The sequence below is a fragment of the Triticum dicoccoides genome, chromosome 1B (assembly GCF_002162155.2).
Source record: "Triticum dicoccoides isolate Atlit2015 ecotype Zavitan chromosome 1B, WEW_v2.0, whole genome shotgun sequence".
Classification (NCBI taxonomy): domain Eukaryota; kingdom Viridiplantae; phylum Streptophyta; class Magnoliopsida; order Poales; family Poaceae; genus Triticum; species Triticum dicoccoides.
Genome location: NC_041381.1, coordinates 603,069,035 through 603,084,373, shown reverse-complemented (window position 1 = coordinate 603,084,373; position 15,339 = coordinate 603,069,035).

Below are 15,339 nucleotides of genomic sequence, written 5' to 3'. Positions count from 1 at the left end.
CCCCTTTAGTACCGGGTGGTGGCACAAACCGGTACTAAAGGCCCCCCCTTTAGTACCGGTTTGTGCCACCACCCGGTACTAAAGGGGTCGCGCTGCCACCCCAAAGTTTAGTCCCACCTCGCCGGGCGAAGGGCAGCCGCACTGGTTTATAAACCCAGCCACGGCTACCACTTCGAACTCCTCTATATAGCTAGCAGGCTTGTGGGCCTAAACTCTGCGCGCTGCCCTGTGAGTCTGCTGGGCCTTTAAGGCCTGTAATTACACACCTGTGGCCTATCAGGCTCACAGGGCAGCGCCCCAATTTTTTTTATAGTTTTTTTTTTCTGCTTTATTTTCTTCTATTTATTTTTGCGTAGTTTTTTGTATAGTTTTTTCTTTTCTGTTATATTTATTTTCTTCTATTTATTTGTGAGTAGTTTTTCATCTAGTTTGCCAAAATTCAATATTTTCAGAGTTCATTTTGTAGTGATTTTCAATTTCACGGTCATTTTGTAAACGATTGAAAAATAGCAAATATAATTTTTTTTTCTTTTCTGCTTTATTTTTTCTTCTATTTATTTCTGAGTAGTTTTTTCTTTTCTGCTATATTTAATTTCTTCTATTTATTTTTGAGTAGTTTTTTTATATAGTTTTTTTCTTTTCAGCTATAGTTTTTATTTCTTTTCTGCTATTTTTTCTGTTAGTGCCCGTAGTTTTCAAATTTGAATAGTTTAAATTTTGAATTATTTGAAATTAGTGTGAATTTGTTTGCACATAAAATTTCTTCGTGTTTCAAATGCCAAAACACATAACTACCCTAACTATTACAGAGATTCCCCTCTCAGTGCGAAACACAGAAGAAAGTAATGATAGCTAGTGAAGCCGATCACATCCCAGATCTTTGGGTGTGAAACTTTTTCTTCGCGTGTGTCCCTTTGCGCCGTAATCATGGAAAATCTTCATCATTTAACGGGATGCTCGGGTCAGTATTCACTGTGAATGGAGTAATTTCATCAAACTTTTCATAATCTTCTGACTTGTCTGTCTTGTCATCCACTCCCACGATGTTTCTCTTCCCAGAAAGAACTATGTGCCGCTTTGGCTCATCGTACGATGCATTCGCTTCCTTATCTTTTCTTTTTCTTGGCTTGGTAGACATGTCCTTCACATAGAAAACTTGTGCCACATCATTGGCTAGGACGAATGGTTCATCTGCATACGCAAGATTGTTGAGATCCACTGTTGTCATTCCGTACTGCGGGTCTTCCCTTACGCCTCGTGTCATATTGACCCATTTGCACCGAAACAAAGGGACCTTTAAACCACGTCGATAGTCAAGTTCCCATATGTCCTGTATATAACCATAATATGTTTCCTTTTCCGTCTTGGTTTCTGCATCAAAGCGGACACCACTGTATTGGTTGGTGCTCTTCTTATCTGGGGCGATCGTGTAAAATGTATTACCATTTATCTCGTACCCTTTGAAAGTCATTATATTCGAAGATGGTAACTGGAACAGCAAGTACAGGTCATCTTCAATAGAGGTGTCATGCATGGTACGTGTCTGCAACCAGCTGGCGAAACTCCTGGTTTGTTCACGTGTAATCCAGTCATCAGACCGCTCCGGGTGTTTGGAGCGTAGCAAATTCTTGTGTTCATCCATATACGGAGCCACCAAGGCGGAATTCTGTAGAACTGTGTAGTGTGCTTCAGTGAGAGAATGTCCGTCCATACATATTATTTGTTCCCCTCCTAGCGTGCCTTTTCCATCCAGTCTGCCCTTATGTCGCGATTCAGGAACACCAATCGGCTTAAGGTCAGGAATAAAGTCAATACAAAACTCAATGACCTCCTCATTTTGATGGCCCTTGAAGATGCTTCCTTCTGGCCTAGCACGGTTATGAACATATTTCTTTAAGACTCCCATGAACCTCTCAAAGGGGAACATATTGTATAGAAATACAGGACCCAAAACGTTAATCTCTTCGCACAGGTGAACTAGGACGTGTGTCATGATGTTGAAGAAGGATGGTGGGAACACCAACTCGAAAGTGACAAGACATTGCACCAAATCATTCTGTAACCTTGGTATGATTTCTGGATTGATTACCTTCTGAGAGATTGCATTGAGAAATGCACATAGCTTCACAATGGCTAATCGAACGTTTTCCGATAGAAGCCCCCTCAATGCAACCGGAAGTAGTTGCGTCATAATCACGTGGCAGTCATGAGACTTTAGGTTCTGGAACTTTTTCTCTGCCATGTTTATTATTCCCTTTATATTCGACGAGAAGCCAGACGGTACCTTAATACTGAGCAGGCATTCAAAGAAGATTTCCTTCTCTTCTTTGGTAAGAGCGTAGCTTGCATGACCCTGATGTATGTCGTCTTCTCCGTGCATACGTTGCTGGTCCTCCCGTGCCTCAGGTGTATCTTTTGTCTTCCCATACACGCCCAAGAAGCCAAGCAGGGTCACGCAAAGATTCTTCGTCGCGTGCATCACGTCGATTGCGGAGCGGACCTCTAGGTCTTTCCAATATGGCAGGTCCCAAAATATAGATTTCTTGTTCCACATGGGTGCGCGTCCGTCAGCGTCCTTTGGAACAGGTTGTCCGCCAGGACCCTTTCCAAATATCACCTTCAAATCCTTGACCATATCATGTACATCAGCACCAGTACGGTGGCGAGGCTTCGTCCGGTGATCCGCCTCACCTTTGAAATGCTTGCCTTTCTTTCTTACGGGATGCCTGCTCGGAAGAAATCGACGATGTCCCAGGTACACATTCTTCTTACAACTATTCAAATATATACTGTCGGTATCATCCAAACAGTGCGTGCATCCGTGGTATCCCTTGTTTGTCTGTCCTGAAAGGTTACTGAGAGCAGGCCAATCATTGATGGTCACGAACAGCAATGCCTTTAGGTCAAATTCTTCCTGTTTGTGCTCATCCCATGCACGTACACCTGTTCCATTCCACAGTTGTAAGAGTTCTTCAACTAATGGCCTTAGGTACACATCAATGTCGTTGCCGGGTTGTTTAGGGCCTTGGATGAGCACTGGTATCATAATGAACTTCCGCTTCATGCACAACCAAGGAGGAAGGTTATACAAACATAGAGTCACAGGCCAGATGCTATGGTTGCTGCTCTGCTCCCCAAAAGGATTAATGCCATCTGCGCTTAGACCAAACCATACGCTCCTTGCGTCATCTGCAAACTCCTTCCCGTACTTTTTTTCGATTTTTCTCCACTGCGACCCGTCAGCGGGTACTCTCAACTTTCCGTCTTTCTTACGGTCTTCTCTGTGCCATCGCATCGCCTTGGCATGCTCTTTGTTTTGGAACAAACGTTTCAACCCTGGTATTATAGGAGAATACCACATCACCTTGGCAGGAATCTTCTTCCTGGGGCGCTCGCCCTTGACATCACCATGCTCATCGCGGCTGATCTTATAGCGCAATGCACCACATACCGGGCAAGCGTTCAAATCCTCGTACTCACCGCGGTAGAGGATGCAATCATTAGGGCATGCATGTATCTTCTGCACCTCTAACCCTAGAGGGCAGACAGCCTTCTTTGCTTCGTACGTACTCTTGGGCAATTCGTTGTCCTTTGGAAGCATATCCTTTATCATTACCAGCAACTTTCCAAATCCCTTGTCAGATACACCATTCTCTGCCTTCCATTGCAGCAATTCCAGTGTGGTGCCTAGCTTTTTCTTGTCACCTACGCAATTCGGGTACAACAATTTTTTGTGATCCTCTAACATGCGTTGCAACTTCTTCTTCTCCAAATCACTTGCGCAGTTTCTCTTTGCATCGGCAATGGCTCGACCTAGATCATCAACGGGCTCATCTGATGCCTCTTCTTCAGCTTCTTCCCGCATTGCCGGCTCAGCTTCTTCCCGCATTACCGGCTCAGCTTCTTCACCCATTGTTGTATCATCGTATTCAGGGAACCCATGGCCAGGATAGCTGTCGTCGTCCTCTTCTTCTTCATTGTCTTCCATCATAACCCCTCTTTCTCCGTGCTTGGTCCAAACATTATAGTGGGGCATGAAACCGAACTCAAACAAGTGGACGTGAATGGTTCTTGGCGTAGAGTAATTGCGACCATTCTTACAGCCAGCACATGGACAAGGCATAAAACCATCCGCCCGCTTGTTTGCCTCAGCCGCAAGCAGAAAAGTATGCACGCCCTCAACGAACTGGGGAGAGCATCGGTCATCGTACATCCATTGCCGGCTCATCTTCATTACACAACACCGAATAGACCAAATTAATACAAGTTCATACATAAAGTTCATACAACACTTAAATGCAACAAACAAATAACTCTCTAGCTAAAGCATTTAAATGCAACAACAAATGCGATCAAGATCGCAACTAAGGTAACAATTGATCCAACAGCATAATGATACCAAGCCTCACTATCGATGGCATATTTTCTAATCTTTCTAATCTTCAAGCGCATTTTCTCCTTCTTGATCTTGTGATCATCGACGACATCGGCAACATGCAACTCCAATTCCATCTTCTCCCCCTCAATTCTTTTCAATTTTTCTTTCAAGTACTCGTTTTCTCTTTCAACTAAATTTAACCTCTCGACAATAGGGTCGGTTGGAATTTCTGGTTCACATACCTCCTAGATAAAAATATCTATGTCAACTTGATGGGCATAATTTGTCATAAACACGAAATGCAACAAATAGTTTTAAAAGAGAATATACCACATCCGAATCATAACAAGGACGAGGGCCGACGGGGACGGATATCAAAACCATGGCACTATGTATAACAAATAACGTACGGGTAAGATAATTATTATACGAGTAACTATATATCCAAATCACACAAACATCAATTTTTTATATAAAATTTCATGAACAAGAGGCTCACCACAAGGTGGTGCCGGTGACGGGATGGTGCGGGCGATCGACGGTGGTTACGACGGAGATTTAGAAGGCACTAAGTAAACCACACCTACATATGCAAACAAAGTGTTATTTTAACCTCAAATTGCATACAAATCAAATACTAGCACATATATATATTTTCTCCCAAATTACTAAACTCACAAATTAATAACTATATAAAGCATTGCAAGAGCTAATCTAGCAATGAGAGATGAAAGGACAAAGTTGCTAACCTTTGTGATCATTTGAATGGATGGGGGCCTTCAAATCTTGACAAATTTTGGGCAAAATGTGTGATGAGCTCGAGAGGAAGAGGGGAAGAACAGAGAGAGATGGGAAAGGGGAAGAACAGAGCGAGCTCGGGTGGACGAAGGGTTTATGTAGGATGACCTTTAGTATCGGTTTGTGCCAAGAACCGGTACTAAAGGTGCTGGAGGGGGCCCAGACTGACAACATCCTGCCACCACTCTCATTAGTACCGGTTCGTGGCACGAACCGGTGCTAAAGGTTAGCCACGAACCGGTACTAATGAGAGCGGCCCGGCTAGCCGTTGGAACCGGCACTAATGTATACATTTGTGCCGGCTCAAATACAAACCGGCACTAATGTGCTTCACGTTTGACCCTTTTTCTACTAGTGATGCATGGCAATAAATAGAGTATTACATGATACTAACATATGATACTATGCATTAGGGATGTAGTATTATACACTAGTATCATATGCATGATACTAGTATATGATACTTCCCATTACAACCAGCCTTAGGAGTAATATCACACACTCCAATACAAATTTGCTTATGTGGCACGTATTTAATGAAGAGAGAGGTGCTTATGGTAACTAGTTAAGTTACCGGAACATCACACACTCCAAGAAACAATGAGTCTATAACCTAATAAATACATCGTTGCATGACACTACATAGATGTTTCTACCCACTATGAAAGTAGTAACATAGTCTAGGGAAATGTGTAAGTTACTAGCTTATGTTCTTGCCCATTGTGACCAGCCTCAAGCAGTCCAGTGAGTCCAACCACACACAACACCTGTACTAGTATGCATGCAGTGCTATTGTACGAAAATACTACTCTATTGACCTACACATGCACGGCATGAAGCTAGCAGCAGTATAGTACTAACCAGTATGAAAATCAAAGGGCCGGTGACGCACGTACGTACGTATGTATGTATGCCGCCGAGTCACAAGAACCTAAAAAGGTGGCAAAAGATGGACATCATTGATGGCTTTCCCCTGCGTCTGGCCTTTCCAGAAAGCCAGCCGGGTTTGATTCGCGGGGCACACGGCACAGCTTCGCTTTACAACGTTTTGTTCTCCCGGCCCGCCGGCCTCCGTCGACCGGCATTGGCCCGGCCACCCTGCCCCGCCCCTGGAGTGGTCTCAGACAGATCCTGAATATCTTAAACGCACCATGCACGACCTTTGCTCCCTCTCCTTTTCCCCGGAGACTTCTGGCGGGCGAACCCCTGCCGCGGCAGCGAGTGGGTGGCGCGCAGATGGCATGGCATCGGTGCCGCGGACACTTGCTGCCGCCTGCCGCCCGGGTCGGGTTCCGAGTGGAGTACCTCTCGGTCTGCAATTAGCTTTGGCGCGCGCATCTCGTTTGCTTGCACCAAATGCATGCACGTACCTCGTACTTTACTGGGCACAGATCTGTGACGCTGACCCCCGTCCTTGGCGTCGTCCCTTGGAGCACCCCAAGTGCGCTGAGAGCAGGCAGCAACGAGTACCTTACCTCACGTGGTACTTATCCAATGTCTACTGCAAGGGTCAATGGTGCAACATGACGGACAGGCAGGCTGAGTGCACTAGTAGATGAGATCGGAGCTTCATGGCTTTGACCCCAAGAGATCACTGCTATCTCGCTCTGGATCAGGCGTGCTATCCTGGTAAGATCGATCGACGATGAAATGATGGTGTTTCGACGATCGGACAAGCAAAGAAGCATGCCTGGACATGTTCCTTATCATGCCGCCATAAGGACACCACCCTGTGCCGACTGGTCTAACCCCAGTCCCCGGACCTGGCAAACGCCCATGTGGATCGAGCTGGACCTCGGGCGCTCCTGTAGAGCTGGTAGGGCATGCGCGCGGATCTCTCTCAAGCACGTACTTTGAACACATGTAATCTCCTCCGTCGTTTCAGGAGGATATCGATCTGATCGGTCATCTCTAACGTTTGTCTGCTCAGGCGATCCAGATCAGTCTGGTCGACCAAGAGCGGCTAGATCCAGCACACAAACGGATTTCTGTTTGAAAGTTCGTCTCTGGCCGCAACAGGTTGGACTTTCGTACAAAGTTTTACTCGCTTTTGGCACGTATGGTATGCTTATTGGACACGCTTTGGATCCACTGATGCTTGCTTTCCAGTCTGGGCCAGGATAATACTCCACTATAGTTGAGCCGGATTTTATTTTTCTTGAAACAAGTTTTGCCGGATTCCGGCAATGCAGACAAACTGTCAACTGCATTTAAATACGTTTGTTAGTTGCATCTGATTATGTCACTAGCTTTTATACTATTGGACTAGAAACACTACCTAAAGGCACATCAAGAAAGTTGAACACCTGGTGCATTAACCTTTCCATTAACTACATTTCTAGCCATTGCAAGTGGCTACTTTCAATATGAACTCAGCAAGTATGATACCACGGTACTGCTAATGAAAGAAAATTTAAAAAATATATTTGCTTGCTTTTTTACTAGAAAACAAAATCTCAGTCGACGAAGTATATCCCAGGAACTAACAATTAACAATTAATTTGCTTTTAATAGTTGTACACGAGAAAACCAACAAAAATTTAATTGTTGCCTAAAGAATCAATAGTCATGTTAAGCTTCAATGTATCGACGGTCTTTTGCCACTTCACTGATGAAAAACACGATTTTAGGTTTTTATAGAAGACAATATATATTGTATAAGAGCATCTACAGCCACAACCTGCAAATTTGGGCCCTCTAACGTCCGCGGACGTCTCCAGATGCACCCGCGAACATTGACTGGGCGGGCCTCAAATTTTGCCATATGCAACCACAAACCCCATTTTCAAAACACCTAATACATGCAAACACATGCACGTCGGTCATTTTGGATGTTTTGTCCGTGTTGGGCAGGGGGCTGTCAAAAACACCGAATAAATTGCTCATACTTAAGATTTTCACATCCGAATTGGGCTGGCGGGTTCGCATGTTTATTTAGTCCCAATCCGCCGGTTGAGAAGCTAGTCGACCAGCATATATAGTCGGGCCATCTAGAAGCGATGAAGTTCAATCATCATTGCACCCTTTGTTCACGAGATGGATTGTTACTATTAATCTTCTTTGCGTATCACAGAGAATATTAATAGTCATAGTCTATCTCCTTCTCAAACGGAACATTGATAGTTGTACGACACATTTTAAATCACAATGTATCGAACGGGCTATCAACGTATAAGAACAATTTAAAATTCCCTTTCATTATAGTAGGGCTATCAACGTATATGAACAAGATGAACTTGACACTTGATGAACAATCATCAGTTTATGAAATGCAATCTAGTGTCAAGCTACCTTGCTCAAACAGTGAGAATTGATCGACCTATGCCGCAAGAGAGAAGCTTGCTGCCATCCGCCGGTGCGGCTATTTAAGCCGGTCGGCGTCCGCCTCGTGCGGCAAGGTGGGACTAATGCAAACACAAGCTCCTCTCTGACGCACATCGAGTAGAAGCACGTGACACCAGCTCGCCACGACGTTGCATCCTTCACGCTATGCAGAGATGAGAGAGGAAGGAGCTTCAGGTGGCTGCAGGTGGAACCACTATGACCTTGAGCGGGGTGCCCGGTCGCCCTCATATCGTCCCTATATTTGGTCCTGATTTGAAGAGTGTTGTCAGTCTGGGCGTTTAGGGACTAAGTGAGGGTGTTGGTGCAATATTTTGCCCCCTTGTGTTTTAGAGATTGTTGCAGAAACGGATTTGGACTGATTTATTTGCTAGTGCACATAGAGAGAAAAGTCCACGCAAGTCCGAGGAGAATGCTATGTTCGGTGTCAAAGTTCAAAGAAAGTCACCGAAGACTATCTGCATTACAGTGAATGAAGAGCTACATTTCGAGAAGACATGGTAGCGAAAGGTTGTGTCTAAGGAATTGACCCCTTCAAATTATTGTTGACGCAAAGCAATTATTGTTTGGTGTGTCCGAGGAAGAATGACTGCAATCAAGAAGATTAAAGGAGAAGTGAAGATGTAGCATTCGTTTCATTGTTCTTTTTCTCTTATTTGAGTCATACGACCACCGTACTAGCAAGAGGGGTACATGTTCTCGAAGCTTAGGTCTGTTGTGATGCTTAGCCAAAACCTACGAAAAACTGAGAGAAATCTCTTTGTGCTCTGAATGATTACTTGGCAGTTTGAGACGATGTTCTTCAGTGCTGCATGAGATATCTTACTGACCGAGTAGTTAGCATTACTTGCTCCGCAAGTAATGTTATCATTGTGCTCAACATCATACCATTGGAAACGTCTCGACTGGTGGAAGGATCGACAAGAGGTGTCTAGAGGGGGTGAATAGACTCTCGACCAAGAAAAGTAGCAATTTTTAAGTTCTTCAAGTTGAGGTGGAGTTTAAGCACAAGTTTAAACATTCACAATACATATCAAGCAAGCATGACAAGAGTGTATGAGCAGCAGAAAGTAAAGCATGCAAGTTGCAAGAATGTAAAGGGATGGGATTGGAGTGTGCAAACGCAATTGGAGACACGGAGATTTTTGGCGTGGTTCCGACAGGTGGTGCTATCGTACATCCACATTGATGGAGACTTCAACCCACGAAGGGTAACGGCTGTGCGAGTCCACGAAGGGTCCACGAAGAAGCAACCTTGTCTATCCCATCATGGTCATCGCCCATGAAGGACTTGATGGGAAACGTAGTAATTTCAAAAAAAAATCCTACGCACACACAGGATCATGGCGACACATAGCAACAAGAGGGGAGAGTGTTGTCCACGTACCCTCGTAGCCGAAAGCGGAAGCGCTAGCACAATGCGGTTGATGTAGTCGTACGTCTTCACGGTCGGACCGATCCAAGTACCAAACGTACGGCACCTCCGAGTTCAGCACATGTTCAGCTCGATGACATCCCTCAAACTCCGATCCAGCCGAGCTTTGAGGAAGAGTTCTGTCAGCATGACGGCATGGCGACGATGATGATATTCTACCGACGCAGGGCTTCACCTAAGCACCGCTACAATATTATCGAGGTGGATTATGGTGGAGGGGGGCACCGCACACGGCTAAGAGATCCAAGGGATCAATTGTTGTCTATGGGGTGTCCCCCTGCCCCGGTATATAAAGGAGCTAGGGGGAGGCGGCTGGCCAAGGAGGAGGGCGCGCCAAGGGGGGAGTCCTACTCCCACCGGGAGTAGGACTCCTCCTTTCCTAGTAGGAGTAGGAGAGAAGGAAGGGGAAGAGAGAAGGGAAGGAAGGAGGGGGCGCAGCCCCTCCCCCTAGTCCAATTCAGATTAGGCCTTGGGGGGGTGCACGGCCTGCCCTAGGCAGCCCCTCTCTCTTTCCCGTATGGCCCGATAAGGCCCAATACTTCTCCCCGGCGAATTCCCGTAACTATCTGGTACTCCGATAAATACCTGAATCACTCGGAACCTTTCCGAAGTCCGAATATAGTCGTCCAATATATCGATCTTTATGTCTCCACCATTTCGAGACTCCTCGTCATGTCTCCAATCTCATCCGGGACTCCGAACTGCCTACGGTACATCAAAACACATAAACTCATAATATAATCGTCATCGAACTTTAAGCGTGCGGACCCTACGGGTTCGAGAACTATGTAGACATGACCGAGACACGTCTCCGGTCAATAACCAATAGCGGAACCTGGATGCTCATATTGGCTCCCACATATTCTACGAAGACCTTTATCAGTCAGAACCGCATAACAACATACGTTGTTCCCTTTGTCATCGGTATGTTACTTGCCCGAGATTCGATCGTCGGTATCTCAATACCTAGTTCAATCTTGTTACCGGCAAGTCTCTTTACTCGTTCCGTAATACATCATCCCGCAACTAACTCATTAGTTGCAATGCTTGCAAGGCATATATTGATGTGCATTACCGAGTGGGCCCAGAGATACCTCTCCGACGATCGGAGTGACAAATCCTAATCTCGAAATATGCCAACCCAACAAGTACCTTTGGAGACACCTGTAGAGCACCTTTATAGTCACCCAGTTACGTTGTGACGTTTGGTAGCACACAAAGTGTTCCTCCGGTAAACGGGAGTTGCATAATCTCATAGTCAAAGGAACATGTATAAGTCATGAAGAAAGCAATAGCAACATACTAAACGATCAAGTGCTAAGCTAACGGAATGGGTTAAGTCAATCACATCATTCTCCTAATGATGTGATCCTGTTAATCAAATGACAACTCTTTGTCCATGGCTAGGAAACATAATCATCTTTGATTAATGAGCTAGTCAAGTAGAGGCATACTAGTGACACTCAGTTTGTCTATGTATTCACACATGGATCATGTTTCCGGTTAATACAATTCTAGCATGAATAATAAACATTTATCATGAAATAAGGAAATAAATAATAACTTTATTATTGCCTCTAGGGCATATTTCCTTCAGTCTCCCACTTGCACTAGAGTCAATAATCTAGTTCACATCATCATGTGATTCAATACCAATATTCACATCGGTATGTGATTAACACCCATAGTTCACATCGTCATGTGACCAACACCCGAAGGGTTTACTAGAGTCAATAATCTAGTTCACATTGTTCTGTGATTAACACCCAAAGAGTACTAAGGTATGATCATGTTTTGCTCGTGAGAGAAGTTTAGTCAACGGCTCTGTCACATTCAGAGCCGTATGCATTTTGCGAATATTCTATGTCTACAATGCTCTGCACGGAGCTACTCTAGCTAATTGCTCCCACTTTCAATATGTATCCAGATTGAGACTTAGAGTCATCTGGATCGGTGTAAAACCTTGCATCGATGTAACTCTTTACGACGAACTCTTTTATCACCTCCATAATCGAGAAACATCTCCTTAATTCTCACTAAGAATATTCTTGACCGTTGTCTAGTGATCTACTCTTAGATCAAAATTGTATGCCTTTGCCAAACTCGGAGCAAGCTATACAATAGGTCTGGTACACAGCATAGCATACTTTATAGAACCTATGACTGAGGCATAGGGAATGACTTCTCATTATCTTTCTATTTTCTGCCATGGTCGGGTTTTGAGTCTTACTCAACTTCACAACTTTGCATCACAGGCAAGAACTCTTTCTTTGACAGTTCCATTTTGAACTACCTCAAAAAAATTTCAAGGTATGTACTAATTGAAAATCTTATCAAGCATATTGATCTATCTCAATAGATCTTGATGCTCAATATGTAAGTAGCTTTACTGAGGTCTTTCTTTGAAAAACTCCTTTCAAACACTCCTTTATGCTTTCCAGAAAATTCTACATCATTTTCAATCAATAATATGTCATTCACATATACTTATCAGAAATGTTTTAGTGCCCCCACTCACTTTCTTGTAAATACAGGCTTCACCGTAAGTCTGTATAAAACTATATGCTTTGATCAACTTATCAAAGCGTATATTCCAACTCCGAGATGCTTGCACCAGTCCATAGATGGATCAGTGGAGCTTGCTCACTTTGTTAGCACCTTTAGGATTGACAAAACCTTCTGGTTGCATCATATACAACTCTTTTTTAATAAATCCATTAAGGAATGCAGCTTTGTTTATCCATTTGCCAGATTTCATAAAATGCGGCAATTTGCTAACATGATTCGGACAGACTTAAGCATCGCTACGAGTGAGAAATCTCATCGCAGTCAACACCTTGAACTTGTTGAAAACCTTTTTGCGACAATTCGAGCTTTATAGATAGTAACACTACTATCGGCATCCATTTTCCTCTTGAAGATCCATTTATTCTCGATGGCTTGCCGATCATTGGGCAAGTCAACCAAAGTCCATACTTTGTTCTCATACATGGATCCCATCTCAGATTTCATGGCCTCAAGCCATTTCGCGGAATCCGGGCTCATCATTGCTTCCTCATAGTTCGTAGGTTCGCCTTGGTCAAGTAACATGACCTCCAGAACAGGATTACCGTACCACTCTGGTGCGTATCTTACTCTGGTTGACCTACGAGGTTCGGTAGTAACTCGATCAGAAGTTATATGATCATCATCATTAGCTTCCTCACTAATTGGTGTAGGAATCACAGGAATAGATTTCTGTGATGAACTACTTTCCAATAAGGGAGTAGGTACAGTTACCTCATCAAGTTCTACTTTCCTCCCACTCACTTCTTTCGAGAGAAACTCCTCTAGAAAGGATCCATATTAAGCAACAAAGATATTTCCTTCGGATCTGTGATAGAAGGTGTACCCAATAGTCTCTTTTGCGTATTTTATGAAGACGCACTTCTCCGATTTGGGTTTGAGCTTATCATGCTGAAACTTTTTCACATAAGCATCGCAACCCCAAACTTTAAGAAACGACAGCTTAGGTTTATTGCTAAACCATAGTTCATACGGTGTCATCTCAATGGATTTAGATGGTGCCCTATTTAACGTGAATGCAGGTGTCTCTAATGCGTAACCCCAAAACGATAGTGGTAAATCGGTAAGATACATCATAGATCGCACCATATCCAATAAAGTGCGGTTACAACGTTCGGACACACCATTACGCTATGGTGTTCCATGTGGTGTGAACTGTGAAACTAACCCACATTGTTTTTAAATGAAGGCCAAACTCGTAACTCAAATATTCTCCTCTACGATCAGATTGTAGAAACTTTATTTTATTGTTACGATGATTCTCCACTTCACTCTGAAATTCTTTGAACTTTTCAAAAGTTTCAGACTTGTGCTTCATTAAGTAGATATACTCATATCTGCTCAAATCATCTGTGAAGGTCAGAAAATAACGATACCCTCCACGAGCATCAACACTCATTGAACTGCATACATCGGTATGTATTATTTCCAACAAGTCAGTAGCTCGTTCCATTGTTCTGGAGAATGGAGTTTTAGTCATCTTACCCAAAAGGCACGGTTTGCAAGCATCAAATGATTCATAACAAAGTGATTCCAAAAGTCCATCTTTATGGAGTTTCTTCATGCGCTTTACACCGATATGACCCAAACGGCAGTGCCACAAATATGTTGCACTATCATTATCAACTTTGCATCTTTTGGCATCAATATTATGAATATGTGTATCACTATGATCAAGATTCAATAAACCATCAACATTGGGTGTATGACCATAGAAGGTTTTATTCATATAAACAGAATAACAATTTATTCTCTGTCTTAGATGAATAATTGTATCACAATAAACATGATCTAATCATATTTATGCTCAACGCAAACACCAAATAACATTTATTTAGGTTCAACACTAATCTATAAAATATAGGGAGTGTGCGATGATGATCATATAATCTTGGAACCACTTCCAACACACATCGTCACTTCACCCTCAACTAGTCTCTGTTTATTCTGTAACTCCTGTTTTGAGTTACTAATATTTAGCAACTGAACAAGTATCAAATACCCAGGGTCTACTATAAACACTAGTAAGGTACACAACAATAACTTGTATATCAAATATACCCTTTGTTCACTTTGCCATCCTACTTATCCACCAAATATTCAGGGTATTTCCGCTTCCAGTGACCATTTCCTTTGCAGTGGAAGCACTCAGTTTCAGGCTTTGGTCCAGCTTTGGGCTTCTTCACGGGAGTGACAACTTGCTTGCCATTCTACTTGAAGTTCCCTTTCTTTCCCTTTGCCCTTTTCTTGAAACTAGTGATCTTGTCAATCATCAACACTGGATGTTTTTTTCTTGATTTCTAGCTTCATTGATTTCAACATCACGAAGAGCTCGGGAATTGTTTTCGTCATCCCTTGCATACTATAGTTCATCACGAAGTTCTACTAACTTGGTGATGGTGACTAAAGAACACTGTCAATCACTATCTTATTTGGAAGATTAACTCCCACTTGATTCAAGCGATTGTAGTACCCAGACAATCTGAGCACATGCTCACTAGTTGAGTAATTCTCCTCCATCTTTTAGCTATAGAACTTGCTGGAGACTTCATATCTCTCAACTCGGGTATTTGCTTGAAATATTAACTTCAACTCCTGGAACATCTCATATGGCCCATGACGTTCAAAACGTCTTTGAAGTCCCGATTCTAAGCCTTTAAGCATGGTGCACTAAACTATTAAGTAGTCATCATACTGAGCTAGCCAAACGTTCATAATATCTCCATTTGCTCCTGCAATAGGTCTGTCACCTAGCGGTGCATCAAGGACATAATTCTTCTCTGCAGCAATGAGGATAAACCTCAGATCACGGACCTAGTCC